This window comes from Thermobia domestica, chromosome 8 (genome assembly GCF_964235325.1).
Source record: "Thermobia domestica chromosome 8, izTheDome1.hap1.1, whole genome shotgun sequence".
Classification (NCBI taxonomy): domain Eukaryota; kingdom Metazoa; phylum Arthropoda; class Insecta; order Zygentoma; family Lepismatidae; genus Thermobia; species Thermobia domestica.
The window spans coordinates 285,089,510-285,115,840 of NC_137461.1; the positions used below are offsets into that span (position 1 = coordinate 285,089,510).

At 33.7% G+C, this 26,331-nt stretch overlaps 1 long non-coding RNA gene across 2 annotated transcripts; it reads right to left on the reverse strand.

Annotated features, from left to right (window-relative positions):
- Positions 1 to 293: 293 nt before the first annotated feature.
- On the reverse strand, positions 294 to 26,331 carry LOC145693660 (uncharacterized). 2 transcript variants are annotated; one of them, XR_014132813.1, is made up of 4 exons: positions 26,090 to 26,331; positions 19,599 to 19,783; positions 4,576 to 4,623; positions 294 to 639 (listed from the first exon to the last, which is right to left on the reverse strand). It is a non-coding gene; the product is annotated as an uncharacterized LOC145693660 (long non-coding RNA). The 2 variants fall into 2 exon arrangements; XR_014132814.1 differs by lacking the exon at positions 19,599 to 19,783 and having other exon boundaries at positions 26,090 to 26,329.

A 26,331-nucleotide genomic window follows, 5' to 3' on the forward strand; every position in this document is an offset into this window, starting at 1 on the left:
TCACTCACATATTAGAAGAGGAAAAAACGATTCACATTTTCTTCAAATAAAACATCAAATTTTCACTACATCTATAATTAGATTATTCCTTTTTTCATTTATTTCTCAGCTATTTTACAATATGTAAACATTTTTCACTTTTTTCTTTTCAATCTTAATTTTTCCACAGCTTCAACCCTTTTCACAGCTATAATTATATTAATTTCTTGTTCTTCTCCCAATGGGAAGAGTTCCCATAGTTGTTCTCACTCACATATTAGAATAGGAAAAAAACGATTCACATTTTCTTGAAATAAAACATCAAATTTTCACTAGATCTATAATTAGGTTATTCTTTTTTCTTTTATTTCTCAGCTATTTTACAATATGTACACATTTTTCACTTTTTTCCTTTCAATCTTAATTTTTCCATAGCTTCAACCCTTTTTACAGCAATAATTATATTAATTTCTTGTTCTTGTTTCTAGTTTTCTTGTTCTCTCTTTTCAAGCTTGGTTTTTCTTCTTGTTCATCTGCCATTTTTCTTTCATCTTGCACAGTTGCTCTCATCTCTTCTTCTTCACTTTCAATATTTATTAGTATGCAATCTAATTCATCATATGATTCATAATGTCAAAACTTGATTTTCCCTCTGCCATCCTTTAAAATAAAAGAAACGAAATTATCAATAATATGAATTTTCAAACCTATTCATTCTAACGTAAGTATGCTTATGGCTCGTATCACAAAAGAGGTAAAATCCGGATCCCGACAATTTAATCCTATGTTAATTATCCCTAAAATCAAAACTCCACATTTTTTATCTTTTAAGTCAGCACATTTTCAATAAATTATAATTTCAAAACCAAACTTCAGTTTTACAAAAAATTAAGTCTAAGTAATTTAAATTTCATGTATCAGTCTTGTAATATTAATCTATTTTACGCCTAACCGATTAACGTATGGACCGTTGCCTTCAAACACCCCAAGTCTCATTCTCAGCGGACTTTGGGATAAGATACGACTTAATTCAGCTATCTTCATACCTCATCAGAATGATCAACTCAGTTGAACAATTTTTGACAGTAAAATCAAATTATTTCGTTACGAAAAAACAAGCACAATTTTTATATAATACAGGCTATTTTCAAGTGTTTTATCATAGCATATTCAGATAATAAACTAATTTTTACCGAATCCAAATGATTTCTAGCTACTTAATGTTTTCCTTCAGATTAGATAGTCCAGCAGTACATTGAAGCGTATTGGGTTGCCTATCATGTAGGGATTATACAAAATTTTTCCTTCACGGATTATTCTCTCTCCGAGGGAGGTCATCCCTCAAGGGGCACAATAAGTTTAGATGTCAGACTCTATATCGTAATTTCGGTATCCTTTTCTATATCCACATTTAATGATATATACACTTTTCTACGTTATGTTCTTTTTACTGTAAAATCATTCAATCGAAAAAAGCGAGAAAGCTTTTTTCAGACCAAGCAACATATGTCAAGATCCCCTTTCATTGAATTGTGTACACGTCAAGAGACGTAACGGGTTAACAATCTTAGATGGCAAAAGCTCAGAAAATCCTGTCTTCTGTAGAGTGATTCAATTACTGTCTATATTTCAGACTATATTCCTAATCCAATAATAATATGAATAAGGGGGACACGAAAAATCAGTGGAAAAGCCTTCGTCTGTGATGCATGGGGTTACCTCATTTATGTTGTCATTTTCATAAGAAACATAACAGTTTAGATCTTCCACAAACATCATGCTTCTATATTTTCTCGGGGGGATCCTTCCTACTTTCATTATAATTTGATCTAATATAACCAATATAATCGTGGGAACTAAAGATTTCATTTTTTTCCTAATAACATAACTAAAAGTGTGAATAATAATAATCCTACCATAAATTACTTATGAATAATACGTAAATCAATCAAAATAAGGTTACGGTATCAAATTATAGAACAAAAAGCAAACACTTCTATTTAGAAAGGTGAGAAAATATTGTTCTTAAAAATTTTAAGCTAATAAATATCATCTTATTCGACAATCTAATTGAATCAATCTGTCAATACATGAAAAAACACAAACAGGAAGACCAAATGTAGAAAAAAAATAGTATCAACAATATACAATCGATTAATCTATCATAAATAATTCTTTAGTCTTTCTGATAAACTCACTAAATATTTATTATTTATTTTTGTTCTAAGAACATAGTAACCACATACAGGGTTTAACTTGGATTCTAACATCTACCATTTCCACGAAATGATAATATTAATATAAAGATTTCCCTCATTCATTCATTCACAACAAATAAATGCTGAAATGGTAGGCAACATACATACAAACAAACACCACTTTGTATCTTTCCACGAATAGTACGCTCGCTAAGGGATAATATTGCTCAAACTAATAAGATAAATAATTCTAATTCCACCCTATAATAATTCAAAACTCTGTCTTAACCCTCTGTAAAACACTGAATTTCATATAGGTTCCTCGTGACTTGTCGGTTTATAACAAGATGGATTGGCGTGAATTTTTAAACCAACCCTCGTATTATTCCAACATCAATTCTTGGAAATGAAATGCGACTAATCAACAGTTGGAGAAGAAGAATGCTCAGGAATTTCTCACCCAAAAGGTACCTCACATTTCCAGACAGTTCTACTTCTTCCCGTCAGTCCATATAAGGTCGAGTAATTTTGCTACTCTCGAGAGAAACGCCCACTCACAAGTCCTCATGACGATAACAGAGTTTTACGTGACAATGTGAAAATTATTAATAATCGTCAATTCTACAATTTATTGGAACAATCAGTGTTTTTACTGTGATTTCTATTAACTCATGAACCATTCATTATATATTATTAGCAATATAATAACGCCAAAAACTTAATGTTCTCTACGAACTATATTTTAGTTTGTCAGTGTATTCTTGCGCCGCTAACTGGCAACTGTGCGACGCCGGAAGAGGTCCGGAGAGAGGACTCTCATTCTCTTTTTCTCAACACGTGAAGTTGCAAGTGTATATACTCTCAAAAGGGAGAGTATAAGTCTTTCAAAATGTAAAGTTGGAATATTTCATAATGTCAAGCTAGTGCAACATACTATAATTTACACTTTCACATATTAATTTGCATCAAGACACTTTGGAACAGTGCTACGTGTACAAATTATGTTTTAACAGCAATGGAAGTATACTATTTGTTAATGTATTAGTGAATTTTATTTCGTACAGGCGCCGGAACCGTCGTGCGCGCTTACGCGTCGTTCCGAAATCTTTGGGCCAATTTCTTTTCGAGTGAAATGTTAAAAGTAATATGAAAATATTAGTATTGTTCTAAATCATATGTAGTATAACCCACATAGTGCATATTAATACAAAGTTATCTACAATTCTTGTTATCATTTCTAAAAGTGATAATAGTGCTAACCAGATGTGTTTAATACGTTATGCCTTTTTTCTTAGTGATTGAAATGTGCACCAATTAAAACGTACACGATGTGAAGTGTTTGTCAGAAGGTAAGGTATCTATCAACAGAGAAGTTCAAACATTTACTTTCGCCTCCCACTACTCGTCTGGCGTCGATCACGCATGGCTGTCCTACCTTGTATTTTTTTACAGGTACTGCCAAACGTATCTTGGAGCTGACGTAACAGCGACGGTGGGTATACGGCTTATGCCTTTGATACATTTAACGCCCGAATCCTAGGACCGTGGGAGTGAGACTATTTGTTTACTTGCCAGTTCCTTATTGGATCTATTAGTCTTTTACAAATGAATGATGTTCTTAAGAAGACTCCAAAAGAGATCCAAGGTTCGAATCCTATTATTATTGTTAGTCGGTCTTCTCGAACTGGAACAAACGAGTATCGAACCCCAATATTATTATAACTGGCGCTTCGAACACGGACATCCGGAACTCGAACCCAGGACCGGCACTCCTCTTATATGTTATCGTGCACCCATTTGGAGTGGGATACCTGTGTTTAATTTCCGGCAAAATCTCATGTACTTCAGATCGTATGTTAATTAGTAAGTCCTCGTCTCATATAGCATAGTTGTTGCACAAAAACGTAAAAAGCATTTTTTTTTTTGAATAATCAGATAATGTACTTGCCTTTGGCATAAAAACCTAGCCCGGATCCCGACAAGAACTTAAATTCCACTTTAGGTTTTCGTCTCATATAGCCTAGTTTTGAAAAGTAATCCTAAAACTCGATAAATTTCATAAATGCCTTCCAAAGTTAGTACATAAAACATGATTTAATAATACACCATTTGCCTTTCGGTCGCTACAAATATAAAATAGCAAGGCATCTAATACGTAAAAACTCGGCATTGACTTCAGTTCTTAGCTAAAAAAAAACTGTATTTGCTGTCTGCTGCATGTAATTTTCGTTTTCCTAATACTTGTTTTCAATTAAACTTTAAAAGCAATATATTGTAGACATAGTTAATAATCAAGTAATAATATTGATTTCATTCTCTGGTCTTCCATGAAAAAATAAGTAGTCATATGCCTCCAACATTAAATATTATATAATAGGAAATATATTATTTTTCTTACCTGTTGATTCTTAATGCAAACAGTCACGATATTCGGTATTGAAGTAATCTAAAAAAGAAAGAAAAATAATTTTATTGTATGTATATATTACAATAAAAAATCATCAAATTCTACAAAAAAAATATTCAATGCTAAGAAAATCAAATGAATATCGATCTTAATAATTTTCATATTTATTACAAAATTAATCCTTTCTGAAAATGAAGAAATTTTTTATTTCAATGACATATCTCTGAGTCTAAGGAAAGAAGAAAAGTCCATTTCTTCCTCAAAATTGTACGTTTCCAGGATGCTATAACTACAACGTATAATACAACTTGGAAGTATTTGGCAAAATATATGCGCTATGAAACAAAAAGAAGTTAATGATTTCCAAATGGATTCACACGATCAACTAGAATTACTCTTAAGAAGATTTTTCAATAATAATAATAATATTACTAAAAATGTTTCATATCTTGTAATAATTTAAAGAAAATGAACTTTATCTGTGTATATTTATATTTAAGAACATAAGTTTACTTTGAAAAATAAGGACAGATAAAGGAAGGTGGTCGCAAGTTTGAAAAACAATAGCTTCAACTCTGACACTGGAATCAAAAAACGAAATGAAAGTCTCCCTCAAAACTCCGTTTTATATATTAATCAAAAAACCACGCCAATTTTCTCAGTGAAATTCCTTACAATAATAAAAAAGGACTCTCTAAAAATAGGTAGTTGTAATATTTCTCCTCTTTTTTTAAAAAAAAGACTGTAAACCCATTCTTCTCTGGAATTCTATAGGGTCGTTGACACACAAGCCCTCATAGCGATAACAGCAGCCATCGCAATCAAGAATTTCTAAAAAATACAATAGTCCTCTTTCTTGTTACTCCAAGAGGGAAGAATCCGTGTCCTTCGCAGTGCCTTAATAACACCCATAGAGTCCAGTAGTGGGTTTTTTATACATTCTGTGAGTATTTTTTTCTCTTTATATAATTAGTATACGTGTAACTAGACTCATTCAAAGTAAAGTATTTATTTATGTTCCAAGACGGTCATAGTTTGATCCTTGAGCAAGTATGTATTTTTAAACAATTTCATAACAAACATTTACCGTACACGCGCCTTACTTATTCCTGAAATTATCATTCATTCCCTTTACATTTTATGAATAATTGAAAGCTAGTCTACAGGGTATAGTCGTAGGACCTTAAACTAAAAGAATCCATTTCATTTACCAACTGATTGCAAAATTTCAATCTAGCCAGTCTTAAGAAACTCTGTAATACTACATTTATCTCCAATGTTTAAGGATATCCATGGTTATTCCTGAACCACCTCAATTTCTGATTGACGTCATCGCGTTTGCCTTTAATACATCTGGTCCTGTGTTCAATACTCATGCACATTAATTTCTTATATAAATTTGTTCTTAAAATACTAGTACTCACATCAAATATATATATATATATATATATATATATATATATATATATATATATATATGAATAACATACACGTGTCATTATAAAGATATAAATTTTCATTTTTTAATAGTGTATGTGAAGTTTCGGATTTGATTCCCGGTAGAGCTCATGTAGTTCACATCGCATGTATATAACACAAAATTATTCTAATAATAATACTAATCGCTCAAAATTTTTCCTAGTAATTATTTAATTAATTTTATAATGTAGTCCACTTCCCAAAATATTAACGAAATCAATTGAAATTACAATAATAAGAATTTATTCCATCATATATCAAAAGTTATCGTACATTTCTTCTAGGGAGCACAGTAAGTCAGTGGTAGAGCGCTCACCTCTGGTGCGAGGGTTCCTCATGCAATCCCTGACCAAATCATTTTTAGCGTTCTTACAACAAAGAAGTGTTTTGTATAAATTGTGCTGGACAGCAGCACGTCCATGAGTCTTCTCGGAGTTCTCCCGTTTCCTCCCCTTTCTCATTCCACCATTTTATTTATCATAAAGGGAATGCTGCAAAAAAGTGGATTGGTATAAGTTAGCCTAACCGTGGGACGTTAAACTTAATGATTTCATAGGGTCAAAAGATCCCAGTGGTAAAGAGGTACTGGACGTTTTATCTGATACAGACACCATGTCTTGGCTGCCATTTTGAAAACGGTGACTCATACGAACAATCTTTTGCCACAACACTGTTTAGTGTATGAAGATCTATCGAACAAGGTATCACTTGACCCATATTTTTGTTTAAAATTCCTAAGTTGGGCCTGGCTCCCCATGATAGGGCAGCCCTGGGGGGCCCCACGACATCATCATTCGATTTGGCCCTTGGCTTTCCTATTTGAGTTTTTGTTTGGTTCACTTATGTTTAACCGTTTTCATATTAGCTATACTGGTACTGAACATTTATCTGAAACGGGTAACATATCTTGGCGGACATTTTGAATAAGGTGACCGATATGAAAAATCTCCTGTCACACCGCTTTTTAGTTTTTAGAGATCTATTGAACGAGGTGTCACTCGCCCTATGTTTCCATTTAAAATTTGAAAGTTGGGCCCTGGACCCCTTGAAGAGCGGCCCTGGAGGCACCACGACATCACCATTCGATTTGCCCCATAGTATTTCCTACTTGAGTTTGTGTTCAGTTCATTTATGTTCAACCGTTTTCGAGATATTTCCGTGGAAAGATTAAAATGGGCCACCCTGTATATATATATATATATATATATATATATATATATATATATATATATATATATATATATATATATATATATATATATATATATATATACACACAGTGGTTTACTACTACATTTTTTTTAGTTTCCCGTTTCTGGCTGTTAAAATTATGGTCACCCTAACGTTGTAAAAGAGTTTATCTACAACAGCATCAACTATCAACTCCTATATCATCACTAGGAGATAATTACGTGGAAGCTGCTGCCTTCCTTTGTCTCCTCCAAAGTGTGGAAAGTGAAGCTGTGAATGATTATACATACGATACGATAACGGTAAAAGAGCCTTTAATTTAAAGAAAATCGTGAAATTTTATTAATTTCTTTTTCTTTTTTTAAAAATTTTTTCATAAGTTATCTATGAGTTCTGCGGAAATTTTTGTGTGTTGCGTTTTTTAGATTTTCTGAGTGGGATTACTGAATAAATCTTCGTCTCAAAGGTAATCAGTGTTTTCTTCCTGTAGTTAACAGTGTTTCACAGGTGTGTTTTGGTGCCTGTGATTAGGGGAACAAAAATATAAACTTACCGTATCACTCGAGTTGATTTTTCAAATCACTAGCAACTCTTTATTAACAACTTACGATTCGTAACCTCTAATCAGGACAATTATAAACATTGTCCTCTAGGGACTCAAACCGAAGATCGAGTTCTAGTCAGTTATGATTATATCCATGCAAAGCAGATAAGTGATTAGAATTAATGTCACGTGATACAGGGACAAATGACAATTTATGACCAACTGTTTTAATAAATAAGTGTTTTACTCTAGTTGTAAAAAAAAAAGTTCATAATGAACTAATTTTGAGAATATTCATTTTATTTTGTGCAATAGAAAGAAGTACATTTCGTTTCATTTCTGCATATTCTTTCTTTTTACAATACAATGTACACACTGTTCACGTTTAATCCCTACCCGTGGGAAAGCATCTGCTAATACGTTATAGTAAGGCTCCAGCCAATGAGAATACATGTGCAGACGAAATGAATAAAAATTCATATTTTATGAGGGGTTGGAGACTTCATTTTACGCATGGGTTCGAGACACGTGGGCGGGGCTTAGTGAGAGAAGTAGTAAGACTGAAGGACTTTTCTGAAAGATGGCCACACTTTAGTAAGATCTGCAATTAGCCTGTGCTCAAGTATTGATGGAGTAATTGTACTAGTGTCATTTTTGTAGTTACTTACTACTCAGTAATATTTATTTCTTTAGATTTTGTTAACCAAAAATAAACATGTAAATATGTAAAACTTGTCAAATATACTCAAATTGTAAAATGAAATGAAATGAAATTTTTGAGTTTTACGTCGCACTATTATGCCGGTTAGGCTAAAGGAGACGGTGATGATGAGAGATGAATGAAATGGTGGAATGAAGAAAGTGGGAGGAAACGGGAGAACCCCGAGAAAAACCACGCACACGGTGTTTATCCACCACTAAGTTCACTTGGCGGGAGCAGGGTTTAAACCCGGGACCCCAAGCACCAGAGGTAAACGCTCTACCACTGAGCCACCGCGGGCCCTTATACTCAAATTGAATTATGGATGCATTGGATTCATTGATTCCTTCGTCATTTCTTGTGACCATAATCCGCCTAGAATAAGTTTCTTTATACTATACTTTCTATAATAAAATGAATTACTGAAGTATATTCTTTTCAATATAACCTATAATATAGTGGTTTATTGCGGTTGTTTGTGCTGAAGTTGGAACAAAACACCATTTTACAATTACATGGGTGCATGGGGAAAATTCAAAATTAACAAAAAATTGGCTACTTACCAATGAATCCTCCCTTGAAAAATTTAAAGGTTTTGACGTTTCGGAACTCTCAGCTGCTTCCTTCCTCGGTAGCAAGGTAAAAAGGATTAATACGGAAAGAAGAAAAAAGGAGTAAAACCAGGAATACATACCACTCTATAAAAGTAAAGTACAAAAAAGATCCTGAGATGAATAGAGCAGAATGAAAAAAGAATAAACTGAATAGCCTAGCATGCAATCTATTCTGTAGAATATGTGAGTATAGCGGGTCAGTACGAAAAGTTAGACATCCACATTTGATAGCAGTCATTATTGAGCCTGTTTATTAAAAAGTATTTTAATCTAATAATTTGATTTAATGCTCTACTCTGTACATTATAAACAATATTGCGGAAAGACTGATTAAAGTTAAAAACTTTCCATTTTAAAAAATAGAGTGAATCTTGCATGACTTTAAAAACACTAAGTCATGCATGCCAGACTATTCATTTCATTCTTTTTTCATTCTGCTCTATTCATCTCAGGATCTTTTTTGTACTTTACTTTTACATAGTGGTATGTATTCCTGGTTTTACTTCTTTTTTCTCCTTTCCGTATTAATCCTTTTTACCTTGCCACTGAGGAAGGAACCAGCTGAGAGTTCCGAAACGTCAAAATCTTTAAATTTTTCAAGGGAGGATTCATTGGTAAGGAGCCAATTTTTTGTTAAAACCCCGTTTTGTTTGAATCGCATCACAATTTGTATGCATTCAGGCCGATATTAGCGAAGCTGTCAATGCACGGGTGCTGAACGGATTCCAAGTCCGATTCCCGAGCTTGGTTATCACGTTGGTTTCTTTTGCCATCCGCAGTAAACATTATAAAAGGTTATTTATCTTTATAGCGTAGAAAATACATTTTATATACCTTGCGTCAATTAGCGTTATTATTACCTTATATCTCACTCCCTATGCACTGAAAGCATCTTCAGAGGAATTGCTCTTAAAGATATATTGAGCTGTAATTACATGCTTTGCTTGTTTGTCCCATTCATTGTATTTAATGGATGCCGCTTTTCCATGTTTACTGCAGAATTCTTAAATACTTATTTACACATTATTATGAAAATGTATTTAGAGGCATACTTTTGATAACTAGCGGTTCTTCATTTGCATCACCTTGAAGCATAGTAACCAGTTCCTACTATCCTAAAAGTGGCTAAAAATGACTCATGGTGTTACAAATGAAGAATCGCTATTTTTCGTAAGTGACTTAATAAATTCTTCGTATAAAGACCTGTACGTACATTTTTTATAGTCTATATATTAAAATGCTAGGTTTGTATGTTTGCCTCCAATCCTTTTGACAATGATATCTCAAAAACCACAAGTGCTAGAAACGTGCCGTTTTCACTGGTCGATTTCAAATTTTGTGTAGATTGTGTAACGTACATGTTTTTTTAAATATTCAGTTCTAACTGAATATTTAAAAAAAACATGTACGTTATTTCTTTACTACATTTTTTTAGGGATACACTGGAACTATTGAATTTTTAAAAAGGTAAAGCATCGTATCCTACGCGTTATACATTCCAACTCCACATAGTTGTATACAGGGGTTGCATGTCTCTCAGTCGGTTGCTTCATGGTCAAATGATGATGAAAAACGAATGATAACCATTTCTCCAGTCTAAGATGAATCTTTATTGTTTGGAGTGTTTTGCCCAATGAACACCACATATCACTGACATTATAATTAATTACGTATGTAATGTATTTGCTTATTATACACTGCATGCAAGAGAGAAAACGCTGTTTATATATGAATTAGAAACTCCAGGTGTACAAATAAAATATGAATGCAATTGATTGAATGAGTTTCATGTGATATTAATTTTTTAGGAATGTTTGCGTGCCTGTATGTGTTTAAGTGTTTTAGTAAACGCCATGCCATGCCATACACGATTTGCCATGGAACGCAATATTACATATGAACAAAATTCACCTTTTTATTTTCACTGGCACTGAAATACTTTAGTTTTTTTCTTTTGTTTCTAGAGAGATACAATTGGTGACTTTTGTTGATTTGTGGCGATTAACTTGCCGGGTTTTTTTAAAATTTTTTAATGGTATTTTGATTTGATTAAGATCTGTTTGTTGATTTTTGACTATGTGAACGTTGATTAATAAACAGTTAGATTTTGTTTTGAATTAACTTTCAAGACAATAAAAGTGAGTTTTGTACTGTTTGAGTGGAGACCAACAATCTAAAGACTAATAATCAGAATATCCACGATGAAAGACCAGGGGCGAGGACCATTGAAAAAAAAAATGGCAAAGACCAACGTAAAAGACTATGAATTTTCCCAATCATAATGTTTTACATGAATTTACACTTTTTTGGTTTCATTGTTTATCTTATTCTTGAATCGGTTTTTTTCTTTATTATTGTAACATCAGATGTTTGTGACCTCATGGCTTGCTCAATACGTGTACGTAAAAAGAATTTTTGACAACTCGTGATTCTACCAAGCATTCCTTGAAAACACACAGGAAATTACGATGTCAGTGTTTTGTAGCAGTTCCGCGTTACATTATGCGCATCTGCGTTTCTATTCTCTTAAGAATATAATGCCTTCGTATTGTTTTATCTTTTAAAATTTCTTCCTTGTTCCTGGTGCATTGGCCTAATTGACATTTGAACACTGAATTTTACAATTTAGAATATGTTTACAAATACAGAAAAATCAAAGTGATACTATGATATATATACACAGCTCGAATTATTTTATGAATAATACATAGTGGCTTATTTTAATTATTACGTTCTATTATGCTATAATTACTATGTTGTATTTGCAGATTAAGGATACCAAAAGTTATGAACGATTTGTTACACATTCATTCTTCTCCATCTACACAACCCTAGTTGAAGACTTCAAGCAGTTGTAGTTTTCAACTATATTTATGTGGACAAAGAAAGTCAAAAAGTAAAAAAAAAAAAAAAAAGAAATAACCTTTAATATTCAGTGTTGCTAATAAGACCAAAATGGTTTGAATTAAAACAAATCATTCTAAACATGTTTTAGAGACCTCTGCCTGCATATAAGTCCGTAAACCGACATACCAGGGTTGGCAAAAACCATGGTTTTTATTAAAAAAACCAAATAAACCGTTTTTTTTGGTTTAAACCAGGTTTTTATGGTTTAAATAATTTGCTCTATATATTCATATCATATATGGACAGAAATAAGTTTGTTTCACCTTGATGTTATTATGCGACAACCGAGTTATGCTGGAAGGGGTCACATAAGCTTAAAGCGGAATAAAAACCGCTTCTCGAGTTACATCCGAGAGAAATTGTCCTCCATTTGAACTCGGAACCAGGACTAATTGGCCACAAATGCGATACGTCTGCCGACTCACTCACGAAGGAATCCTGATTAAAAAACGTTGTACTGATCTTTACATGCTTCTTAATATAACTGTCAAAAGTCATTTCAGAAGGACAAAAAGATAAACAGTTGCACAAGTGAAACCATTACACAGAATTACATATGATCAATTTCAAAGTAGTACGGAGTACAGAAGAACTAATTTAGTTCAAGTTAGTTAATAACGACTTTTATTGGTCCAAATTAAAGAAATACACCGACTTAATCTGCATATCAATAAGAAAAGTGAATAAAGATACGAATTATTTGAGTCCACTTTGGCTCAGACTCGTTTATACATAAATAGATACCAAAGATACTTATTTCACTAAAGGCCTCTCGTGAGGTCTGTATGGCCCCTCCCCCCCCCCCCCCACAAAAGTACGACATTTTCGATGTATTTTATCAATAGTAAACATTGAAACGAAACAATATTTAGAATTTTTCTTCGATTGCAATTACATAAGAACAACTACAAAAAAAATCACAAAATAAACGTTTATAAACTTATAAAAAAAAAAAAAAAAGTTGCTTTTGTAGTATAATCTTTTTGAGTAATGAATGGGGAATTTAGGTCTGGATATAATACGAATAATATACGGGAGTGAAACGTGATAACCCACAAATGTGTGTTCATCAAGATTTTACAAACACTTACACTTTTACGAACATTTTTTGTTTTTTGGTTTAAACCAGCCAACCCTGCGACATACCGCCCTTTTTGTGCTGGACCACGCTGCACTCTGACCGAGACATTATTAGTAGTTTCTACTCTCACCACTAGGCAGAGTAAGTGCAGTTTAAACCAGTTGTGAGGGTGGATTAGTGTGTGGGGAGCACTGTTTTGATTTTCGTTGTGCTAAAACTTCTGTTCATATTTTATCATCAGAAATCAAGAATTATTTAGAGGTAGGTGATTTACTCATTACATATTTTTATTCTTTAAGTTATTAAGTTTGCAAATCACCGTGGTAATTGTGCCAACTGATACTCTTTGGTCCTGAAACATGTACAAACATGTAGGAGTAAGGTGTTCTATAAACCGACATACCCTTTCATTTACAAGTCTGCAAACCTGTTAGAGGCCGTAAAGCTACTCAAGCGGCAGTTATAACTTCGTCACCGTATAAAAAAAGAACTATTACCTACGATTTAGAAGAAGGTGCAAAGAGAAACTAAACGGAACGCAGGTAGAAAAGGAAACTCAAAAGGAAATGCAAGTAGGGTTAAGTTCCAAATCTACGTCCAGGTTAAGGAAAACGCTAAGGTATGAGCAAGCATACAATGACTCATCATCAGATTAAGGTTTAGTGTCCAGTGTACCAGAGAGTAATAATGCATTTTTTTATATTTATTTATTTTTTATTATTTTTAAACACTTTTCGGAAGACACTAGCTGAGAAGAATACGTTCAGTGTATATCATGTGAGGTCTGGGCACATACGATGTGTCGGTGTGGAAGAGGACCTTTACATCTGTGATTATTGTCATTGATTTAGATTGAATGTGTAATTCCATAGCGATATTCCCGCTTAACGCTTACTCAACTTACAATACCCATAATGTGTAGACTATTTAGAACTGTGAATTGTGCCTAATACCACGATAAGACTATTTCTATCAGCACTTATTTTATACTTTTAATAACCAAAGTATAGTGCAGATCTAATGGTATCTTGCAAGTAAACCTACTTTTGTACGTTTATACTTATACAAGGATATCAAAATACAAATTTAAAAAGATATTTTCTTTTCATTTTGCAACATAATAATTTTCTGAAGGTATGTCGGTTTTCGGGTCTGATTTCTAAAAATACGATTTCGGAGACAAGTGAACAAATCGTCATTATCATGGCAGTATATGACAATTTTTAAAACTGGTTACATAATTTTATTGAGTAGTGTTGCTGGTTTAAAGACATATATTTACCTCATAATCGCGCTCCTTCAGTTCAGCTTTGAGCCAAAAGCAAAATGGTATGTCGGTTTTGGTGCTTTTCCTCTAATAATCTAAAATTATCATTCTCTCATAAGAGAGAGAAACTGAAAATTATTAAACAAATTAAGTGCTACTACAGTGGAAAAAAAATATATATTTTTGTTGATTTCTTTTAAACTTAAATCACATCTTTCTCCTCGAATAATAAAAGTCGCGAACTGAAGGAAAAAAAAAAAAACGACGAATCAGTAGTAAATGTTAATTATGCCATTTAAGTGAAATAGTGGGATTGAATTTTGAATTAATCCCCAATCGTTAACCTATTTGAATCCCAAACAATGTTTCTTAAGCATTAAGGAAAAAGAACATCAACATTTATCAACATGGCCCTTTTTTTTCTTCATTTTTACAAGTTATTGATATTTGGTAGAGAGACATATTTGTTAAAAAAATCGAGCGGTCCAGAGCTGCCTTGCGGTATGAATACATATAAAATAACTGAAATTTTGCTTTCGGACAGAGGACCGGACTCCCCTAAATACGCCCCTATTATCTGGGAACAAAGAGAGGCTCTCACACAAGATTTTTTGTCTTAAATGTCGAATAGTAACTTCCCCGGTGAAGTAATGGTTAAGCTCAACGACTTGTATTAAGAAGGTTCCGAGTTCGAACCCCGGTGCATACTAAAGTGGTTAGAAATCTACTTTAAATTATAGGTCCCTAGGCACTGTAATTCAAAGTATATAGTCAGGGGGGCACTAATAAGGTTCAAAGAGGGCTCGAACTGTTACTTCATACACCCACACCTTAAATTACGTAACTTTTTATGCAACTTAGGAGGGCGACACTAAAACGTAAGAGAGGACATTCGCCCCCCTAAGATAATTCAACTACGATTCCGTAGCCCCTACATCAGGTCATCTTCACCCGATAAAAACCAGTGGCAAAGATAAACCACAGAACCTCAACTTGCTCAGGGGCTTTGGACAGTACATCAATCATAATTATGTCGAAAGGATAGAAAATTAGTTGTTAAAGAACCCTAAAACTAACACAGCTGAACATAAAGCAAGTGAGGGCCTAAGTCAAACTGATTTATTTTCTTCAATGATTTAATACATATAAAATACATAAATTTCGCCTGAAGTTATGCAAAATATATAAAATTTTCAAGTTCCAGGGAGGGGATCGGACGCCCCTAAATCGCCGATATTATCCGGGAACAAACAGACAGACGTGCACACAAAAGAATTTTCGTCTTAAATGTCGAATAGTGATTTCCTTGGTGCAATATTTAACGATTTTCAAATCATATGTTACGAAGAAAAGTAAGCAGGATTGTCCCGTTACCGGTTCAAAACTTAGAGACTTAAGTTAGATAATATTTTAGAAGCCTAGCATATACGTTGACCTAGATTTCAATCCAGTATGATTTGACTACTCTAAAAATTTGATACTTTTAAATGAAACTTTAATGAAAAATCGTTGATTAAAATCGAATTTCGAAATAAATTAATTTGAAGTGAAAATAACAGCCAGATTGTATAACTATAAAGTTCTAGTTATAGTTATACAATCTGGCTGTTATTTTCACTTCAAATTAATTTATTTCGAAATTCGATTTTAATAACGATTTTTACTATAAAAATCAGGTGATTTAAATCAATCCACCCTCAGTGCTACTGTAAAGGAAATGCTGCCATAAAACACATCTAGTTCTTTCGCGGTGTATGGCGATGTCACTAAAATACAAAATTTAAAAAATACATGATTTAGGGAAAGAATGTGTATATCATTCATCTTCCTAAGAATTGGCTATCTGCTTTAATTTGACTATGTATTATTTGAAGTATGTGGAATAAGGAAAGAACATTATTACTCCATAAGTTGGCAATTGTATAGGTTTGGAATATATGAATTTAGAAGTGTCCAATTGAGGTAAGTTTCACTATATATGGCCACATATTACATATACTTAGGGCTCTAAGAGAGCCGAAAGAAATTTTTTTTATGATCTTCACAGTGTCCTGCTCTTCCTTATGATGTTAATGCGCAACGGAAATAGATTTTTTGGATTAAAGTCGTCCAACGCACAATCCAAAGAAACCGTGCCAGGCGACTTTGAATGGCCCGAGTCGCCAGCTTAGAGCATAGCTCCAAGCAACAGTAACGCATCCAAGTTCTCAATGTAGGGAGCCCGTACTCCAAGAAATCGAACATATTTAAAAATGAAATTACTATTAGATGTAACAGAAAATCAAATTATCAAAATCGTGATTAAGATTCAAGGTATTATTGAATTAATAGCGCTTGTAATGAAACTAGGTAACATAATACATCCATATACATATAGACATACAAACACAAATCAGCAAACATGAATCGATGACGTTGATAAATCACATTATCTGTACATGATACTAATACCAATTTTATTCCTTTACAGGTAGCAGCGGAATTCCACAGATTATTTTCCTTTTACGAGTATATATATACTTGGGATATGCTAGCATCAGTTAAATTGCTGTTAGTAATATATGACTATTTTATTACAGTTGACTGTACTGGTCCTACATTTACTTAATATCTCCAGATGAATATAACAGGTGACATATATTGCTTTGGTAAACAAGGTTGATATATTATCATCTTCTAAATATTATTATTTATATTCATAAAATTATTCATTAGTAGTATTCCACATTTTGTATCATTATCATTAATAAAATTAATAAATTATATTTATGTAATCTTGTTGCTTCTTCATATATACATAATTAAAGATACCTCAACACCCTTGTACCAAACAATTAGTAATTGATAGCTCCAGTATGAAGTAAACTGAATAAAAGTGGAATTATAATTAAAATACCTCTGCAGCATATCCTAGTAAACTTCAAATACTTCCATTAACATCAATGGTCTCTTAATAGGCATACTTCCTTGGTTTTCATCAAAATTATATGTGGAACTTCAAAAACCATTTGCTGATCCGTGGACAGATAATGGGTTATAATTAATAAAATTTAGATAGTCCCAACTAGAATCTAGATCATATTAAAAGACATCTGATTTTATTAGTGAGAATTTGGAGTGGGTTCAACTATTAGTACCTCATGTCTTCAGTTTCCATCTCGCTTTCAATCGTAATATATTTGAAACAATCTTACAAACATTTCCAATTCCACGATTTATTATTTAAAACAGCCAGTACTTCAACTTCATATTTATATTAAAATCTCTTCTTTTTTTGTTTATTATTCAACAAAAGAATAATTTATTAGGTCTTAGTTACTTTCTTCTTTTTGTGTATGTTAGAATTTTATGATGCAGAATTGTACATTTTTCGTCAATACTTGAAATGATTGTAGCTTTGATAACCTTACGTTGAAACTTCAGAACAAAATTAGAAACATAATTTAGTCTTGATTATTGTAAACAAATAAAACATTGAGTAATCATACTGCCATCTAGGAGTTTGTAATGCCATCACGAAACGTGGGGCATAACAATTTACCACCGGCAAATTGTAATGCCCCATCAACTTACTTGATGGCATTACAAATATAAAATTTCTTTGTGTTATTAATGTCTAAATAGTCATTTATTTGTTATTACATTATTATAATTTATTTAATCTCATTCGTAATTATTAAATGTATCATTCAGTTTAGTGGCAAATAAATACTTAAAATTCTGCGCCTGAAAAGCTAACGTTGCATGAAGAAGAACAAATTTGATTGTGAAAAAAAGTTTGCTAATGAAACTAACTGTGATTCTTACTAAATGTGGAAATTTAACATTAAATATAACAAGAAACGAAATAAATATCCGTAATTAAAGTGTAATCCAGGTAAAAGACTAGTAATAACATTTTACTATCCATTGAAAGTTATAATTTGATTGAAGATCAATTGATGTTGAAAATAATGTGGTACTGAATAGTTAATTTCGTCCTTTAAAACCAAATTCGATACAACCTACCGCGTGATATCCAAATTTATGCAAATTCAATATGATTAAATTAATTAAAAACTTTATACATGAAAATATGTTTATGAGAATTGTTTGCTTCTTACATGCCTAAGCTGTTTGTTCGTATCTGTTTATGCACTTTCATGGTTCTGCACTTAGTAGCTAATTACTTTTAACCATACGCAAGACGGGGATACTCAGCGTAATAACATAATATAAATGATCACCTGATTTGAGAGACAAAATATCAATTTGTAAAAAAAAAAAAAAAAAAAAATAATAATAATAATAATTATTAGATTTACGACATTGTGATAGTCAATGAATTTATGATAAATAAAAGTAGCATAATTGTGAAATGAATAATGTTGTATTCTACGTATACGATATAGATAATGAATGGTTAATTAATTAATGTTTACAATTTGGTCACTACGAATTCTGGTGTGTGTTCTGACTGATTGACTGAATCTTGCTCCTGAGTTTCTATAGTTGCTATTGCATGTAATTACCCTGTCAATGTTCCGTGCTTTTGTTTTGTATGTCCTGTAGTCCATGTTACGTTGTGCTTATGACTGTAGAACCTGATTTCTATTCACTTTGTTTATAGTGAGTGCATGGATTTAGCTATTGAACTATATATAAACAACTTATACGAAGTTTAGGCTGCCTATTGATAACAATTCAATAAACTCAGATTGAACAAAGGAAATTCATATGGGATATTTGGTGTAATTTGTTATTTACAAATGATAATGATATTATCTTATTGGAAATCTTCATTACTTCTCCGAATATTGATCAAAGCTTAATCTGATGTTTAACTTCCAAGGAGGGGTCCTGTCGTTCTGACACGAGTCCTGTGATCTTCCGGCTGGGCCAACGAATCCATTAATTCGTTTACAACTAGAACATCATCACTGCACTATCGTCACGATTCATCTTGGACAAGTACAGTGTGTTCACAAAACTACATAACATTACCCTTAAAGAAGTGGTGAAGAGGGGAGTGTTACAACAGGAATTTTAGCCTACAACACAAAGAAGATAAGATGCTTTTACGATAACGTATTTAATAAGAGGACTACAGAATTAATAAACGGCCATCCTGAAAGTATTTGTAAATCTCATTGTTCATGTTTTTGTTTTTTTCAATTATTAAATAAATTTATAATTAGCAATATGGCTGATGTATTTCCGAAGTATGGCTAATGTCTTTTGTACATACGTACCTTGTAAACAAAAGCTCTCGAAGTCTTCTTAAACGATTTCAATATCCTAAAAAAAGTTTTACTTTTTTCGTAAAACTTTTTCAGCCATTTCTCACTTTCTGTGACGTACAATTGATTCGAAATCGTGTATCGAAATGTGAATCACTTATGTGAAAATATTCACACACGTGATACGAATAATGCTCCTGTAAAATATTATAAATGATATAAACAAAACATTTCTGTACACTTTGAAGAAACAAATTTCTTTCTACACTTATTTTTAAATAACAACAAATATAACGCACGAAATAATGAAACACTAAAAAATAGTTTCTACACACTACACAAAGTAGTCGCATACACACTGCATTCATTTTCTGCTTACTTTTCACTGTGATTATTTAAATCGGGAGAGCTTAAAGGAACCTTGTGTCACATTTGAAAGCTATTATAAAGGGCGATACAAATGTACAGCATATACAGCAAAAATGACCGATTTACTATGGTATTTCAGATGCCACACAGTGGTCGGAATAACGAGAAAACGCGGCGAATCTACTTGCGAGCGTATTGAAAGCGTGGTTTTGTCGACATGGTATTTTTTGAAAGCACATTAGGCTATTTTCGGTTGTTCTGCTGTAATCTGAAGAATAATTTACAGTTTGTGGTCAGTGATACGGGTTGCCTATGTAAGCGGCGAAAAAAGTCAACATTTTCAAAATCAGGTTTACAAATATGAACTTGGGTCATTATGAAAAATAATAATTTAGAACTTGTGGTAATGCTATTCATATTAAAATCGCGGAAATCTCATTATAAACAAAATAAACAAGTGTTTGGACAGTAACAAAAAACTACATATAAACATGAACCAAAAGTCAGTCCATGTACGGAATAGTTACAGAAACGAAACTACTTCGCAACACGAATATTTGAAAACAAAACAGTGGGAACTGTCCAATCAAGTACAATAAAAAATCAGAAAATTCGATTGTGAAATCAATCACTTTCAAAAGTCTCTGGTGCCCAAACATGAGATTTGCGATGAACATTTAAAAGTTGTAACATTTCGTTGGGCATATTGCTGTGCCAATCCATCTGAAGTGGTACAAAGATGGCGAAAATGGTTGCTCGATCATCTCCGAAAATTATACAAATTGGAGTGTGATGAACCTTGTGTATGAGAAGGTCAATAACATCCTTCACGTTGCCATATGTACAGCGGGGTACACTTCTAAATGGTACACCTTAGCCGTAAATCTCCATATGGCTGTACCATTTAGAAGTGTCCCCCGCTGTACAAGTGTTCCTGAATGGCGGCCATCTTTGTTGTAGGTGGAGTGCCAATTTTTGCACTTGCAAGCGTTTACGAAAACTGCAGTTGCTCAGGATGTACGAATCAGACGAACACCAAACAAAAACGAAAGTTTAGAAGGGAGACTGAAGTACACAGAGAACATACACTCTTGCTTCTAAATAAATATGCAGGGTTGCAAACCAATACAAGAAATCATTGGACAAAGTACAGAAAACTACACTTTTAAAGGGGCTGTGATTTGGAATGGCATAAAGTGGGGGGGTTCATAAGTTTTGTGCTGAATACTACTGCATGTAAAGAGTCTGCAGAAATATCCACACCTATGATACTACTGGCATCATAGATTTATGGGATTCCGAAAGTTGAAGTTTGTGATTTTGATGCCATCTTTGGGGCGTAATATCTCAGAAGGGCAAAGTGTTAAAAATTGCTGCTTAGGCCACAAAGTAATTCTGTATGTGAATAAATTATTGCAAAAAAAAAAAAAAAAAAAAAAAATCATGTGATATTACATGGAGAAAAAAGTAAGGAAATGGTAAAAATGTGAAGAAAGCAGGTGCGTGATGATGGTCATAGCCCGGGAAAATTTAAATATTTTGATGTGTTTCATCTCAAAAACTACGCATGGTTCAGCAATTAGGTTCGCTTTTGTTTGTGTTCAGTTGTGCAAGAGCTTGCAAGTGACCTCTGTACCGCCTTTCTAGCTTCATGATCATGTCCACTTCTATATGATAAGTGGGTTAGCTCCCACTTGCACTCACGACACCCATCTTTGAGCTGGATCGCGGTATTAAGGCACTTAACTTATCAGCAAAGTATCATTGGAATCCAATGCCAGTTACGGAAGTTAATGTGCTCACAAGGTTGCGTTACACCTATCTATCCTATCCTGCTGAAAATGGCGTATTTGTAGAAAATATTTAAATGATTGTTGTTTCCCTTCTTTTCTATAGCATTACAGCAATAGCTTTTAGTAGACGTTATTACAACAAGTTCTCGCAATTACACAATTTAAGCAGTGTTGCAAACTTCAGAAATGTTTATCATATCTCAGGAACAGTTGGAGATATCACAGTGCTGTAAACAGAAAAATAATTTACACATCCATTACAAACCATACAAGTAACTAGATATGATACTTATCTCAGCATTTTTTCGAAATAAAGGCTAAAAAAAAATCAAGCCCTGGTAACTTCATTCCTATTCATTCGAAACAAGTCATACGATGACCATGGTATCCAACACTAAAGTACTTTCGATGTGCATTATTCTACGCGTCTCTGTTATGCTGCATTTGCGTTAGAGGCTTCCGAATTTTGGATGTTTGTGATACTATATCGTGCTTAGTTTACAACACCGAATAATAAAAGTAATATTTTACGTTTACGTTTGACACGCTGACTTGAAATATGTAATAATCTGATGTAGTGCCATTTGAAAAAATAATACTTTGTATTGGGTTGACAACACTGTTGGGTCTTTCTGTTTAATAAATACATAGATGTACCCCTTCTTATACTTGCTTCGTGCAAAGTTTCGGATTTCTCTCTCTTTTGGTTTGTCCGTTATAGCGGATGGTTCAGATAAATTAACAATCATCATGGAGCTAGAAAGATGGAACAAATGTCACTCGCAAGCTTTTGCACAACTGAACACAAACGAATGCGGACCTAATTGCTGAACCATCCGTAGTTTTTGAGGTCTAGCATGAAACATATCAAAACTTGAATTTTTCCGGGCTGCGACCAACATCATGCGCATGCTTTCTTCGCGTTTTTACCATGTCATTACTTTTTTCTCCATGTAATATCAGTCATGATTTTTTTTTGCAATAGTTTATTCACATACAAAATTACTTAGTGGCTCAAGCAGCAATTTTTAACATTTTGCCCTCCTGAGATATTACGCCCCAAAGATGGCATCAAAATCACAAAATCGTAGTATCATAGATGTGGATATTTCTGCAGACTCTTTACATGCAATAGTATTCAGCACAAAACTTATGAACCCCCCACTTTATGCCATTCCAAATCACAGCCCCTTTAAAAGTGTAGTTTTCTGTACTTTTTATAATGACCATGTATTGGTGTGCAACCCTGCATATTTATTTAGAAGCAAGAGTATATATTTTCCATGTACCTCAGTCTCTCCTCTCAACATTCGTTTTTGTTTAGCGTTCGTCTGGTACGTACGTCCTCAGCAACTGCAGTTTTCGTAAACGCTTGCAAATGCAAAAATTGGCACTCCACCGACAACAAAAAATGGTCACCATTCAGGAACACTTGTACATACGACAACGTGAATAGTGTTATTGACTTTCTCATACACAAGGTTCGTCACCCTCGAATTTTTATAAATTTCGGAAATAGTCGAGCAACCACCTCTGGACCCTTCGTATGGATTGGCCCTGTTATGATTTGGGGCATCCTGAGTCTGAGCGATTAAATTATCGGGTCAGACGGTAACAAAAAATGTGTAGCAAGTCTAGGTTTGTATCTTTCCTAGACTTTCTCCAGTACCGTTCCTTGTGATACGTGCGGAAGTCTGTTTCGAGACGTCTGAGCTTCATAACTTAGCATCTCTATTGGGAGAGGAGTTAGGGGTACAGTAAATCCTAAAGCAATTTACCATGTGCGCGAAGACTTGTCTAAGTGGCAAGACGACACGACACAACGGGACTAGCTGTCAGTCTCTGTGAGTATTGAATCCGCGCCCAGATTCACTGAAGCTCGCTTCGTTTGCCAGGGAGCAGGTAGTAGCAGCTAATTCTAACAAAAATCATTAATTGAGAGACCAAAGAATATATTAAAATGAAAATGAAACCTTGGTCTTGCTAGGAAAATTTTAAAAGTCTACAAATGTATAGCAAAGCATTGATTTTGAATACAGTGTTTTAAAAATACCCCTAGTGCACATACGAATTCCCTCACTTGTCAGAGGCCAGCTATTGGTCTTAAAGGATTGCTATTGTTCTGATCAACAATACCAATATTTAGCATTTCATAACTATCAACATACATAAGAGTAACTCTTCCGTCATACTACCACACACGAAAAGCATTTTTACAAGGACGGCCAATTATTCACTTTTGACAAGTGTTTTTTCATGAAAGAGTGATGCCAGGATGAAAAACAGATCTGTTCTATATAGAGTGGACATTCCTAAAGACGTTCGTTCCAGTGATAGAGTTCAATTTTGGGGTTTTTCCTTTTTAACATGCTGTTTCGACCACTGTGCGCCAGTATCAGAAGAAAAACTTCCAACCATTCCTTTTCATATCGAATAATTTCGGAAAATAAAAGTGTCAAAACTTACATGAATTACTAGTGTTAGGTTTGATCAACAATAGAAGAAACAGAATATCTCAATGTTACAAAATGCTTATTCCTTAATTCTATGTTTACTTCTACAGTCTAGTGAATGACGTGAAAACTGCAACATGAAAACTGAATGTATCTAAGATATCATCCGTGGTGACGTATACATACACAAAAATTTTAATAGCATTTCTAAATAATCATTCTTGGAAGGGAATTATCACTACTAGTTTCAGAAATACCCCTTCCACCTGAAAAAAGTGTGATCAGAATACAATATTACGAAAATTCTAAAACTAATTTCATCAATCAGTTTGAAGGACAAGCTGTAACAAGAAATATCAAGAATGCAACATGGTTTGTAGAGAATAAATGGCTGCTCTAGAACTGAGTTGATTTTGAGTTTAACGTCCCGTTCAGCAGCGAGGCTATATGAGACGTGGAACTACTGATTAACGTGGAATCCGAACCACTTGAGCTCTCGCCGGGAACAGAACCCGGGTCTCCAGCGCCAAAGTGCTCTAGAAGTCTACTGGACGAAAGCTGCATTGGCAGTGACACCAAAACTAGGTTTCCCCCTGTCCCCTGCCCCCTTCCTTCCGAGGCTTTGATTGATTTTCACTTTGAGCGCATTCTTTGACACTCGCCCAACGGAGATCAGGTAATTTTTAACTCATAAAATGTTTTATTTTAACTTTTCTTTCCTAATTCTTTGTTTTTCCGGTCATCGGCCTAGGTATACTTCTTTTAACCTACGTACCATGCAGTAGCATTTCTATTACCCTAGCATTCTTTATTTGGTAACTCCACTTATAAGAAAAAGTGCTGGCACACCACACTTTGGAAGATTTACAGGTAAAATTCAATACTTTGCATGAAAAGACATATTTGTAAAGAACAATTTTCTGCAACCGATAGAATTAAATACAAAGTAACACAGCTGTACGTTATGTTTACAAGTGTAGGATTAGTAAAATCATTGTAAGTGCTTTATGACGGAGAAAATAAGTGAATGCAAATGAAAGATGACTGCATTAGAAACTATTTTCCATCGGCGGAGTATTTCTGCACAGTATACAATAGAAGTACTGGTGCAGTTCTACTATACGAATCCACAGATTGTAAAATGTACGGAATTTGGGGAAGTTATTTAATTTGCCCATTTTATGTCGAGAACACAACCCAATGAACCCTTGCCGGGCTTCTAACCCGTTCCTACTCCTACTACTACTACCCCTACCCCTACTCATAGTATGGATCCGTATAGTAAAACCGCACGGAAGTACTTTATGTTTAAAAGTGGAGCGCTACTAGTATGAAACCATGACATGTCCTATCGAAACTAGTTATCATTGCCAAAACCCACTTGTTTTCACTACCTTGTTGACGCGCCTGCTCCCTTCGGACGCACTCTTCCCCACATTCGCCCTGCCCTGAATCGGTTAGATAGCATTCGTCTTTTAGTTACCGCTTTTTTTTCTTGCAGTGTAGGTTTTATCATACATCCGGACGCCGTATTTATGCGCAAATCGTAAAAGAACTGTACTTTTTCAATGCTCGCCCCCTTGAATTTTATCTATGCCTTTTGAGATATTTTCATGTTGCCCAGCGCCAACCATTTAGGAAACAATAAGAAATTAGTGAAAGAATTCTAATTTTTCACCAATTGTTTCGAGTGCCGCGTCAAAAATAAACCTGCGCGTAAGAAATAATTCAACGTGGAGAGAACTTAGATTAATCACAGAACCGTAAAATGCAAAGAATGGATACTGTGCACGTAACTAGATACTGTCTTGTCGTCCAGTAAAACTTGCGTTGAAGGGCAAAAATTATTACTCAAATAATTTTAGATTTTAAACGATTGTTTACAAACCTTTAGTAATGAATACGAGTCCAAATTTACATCAGAATCTTTGCACCTACAATTTCGTGAAAAGTACTTCACAACTAAGTTATCCATCTCTTTTCTATTCAAACATGTTGATCTCTCTGCTTTTCAACTGTTTTCAAGTTTCTTTATTTATGACTCCACCTGTTACGTACAAACGGATAGAAAATGCAATGTCGCCTAGAGAATGCAATGTCATAGTCGTCGTAGTACGCGGGTGGAATTGA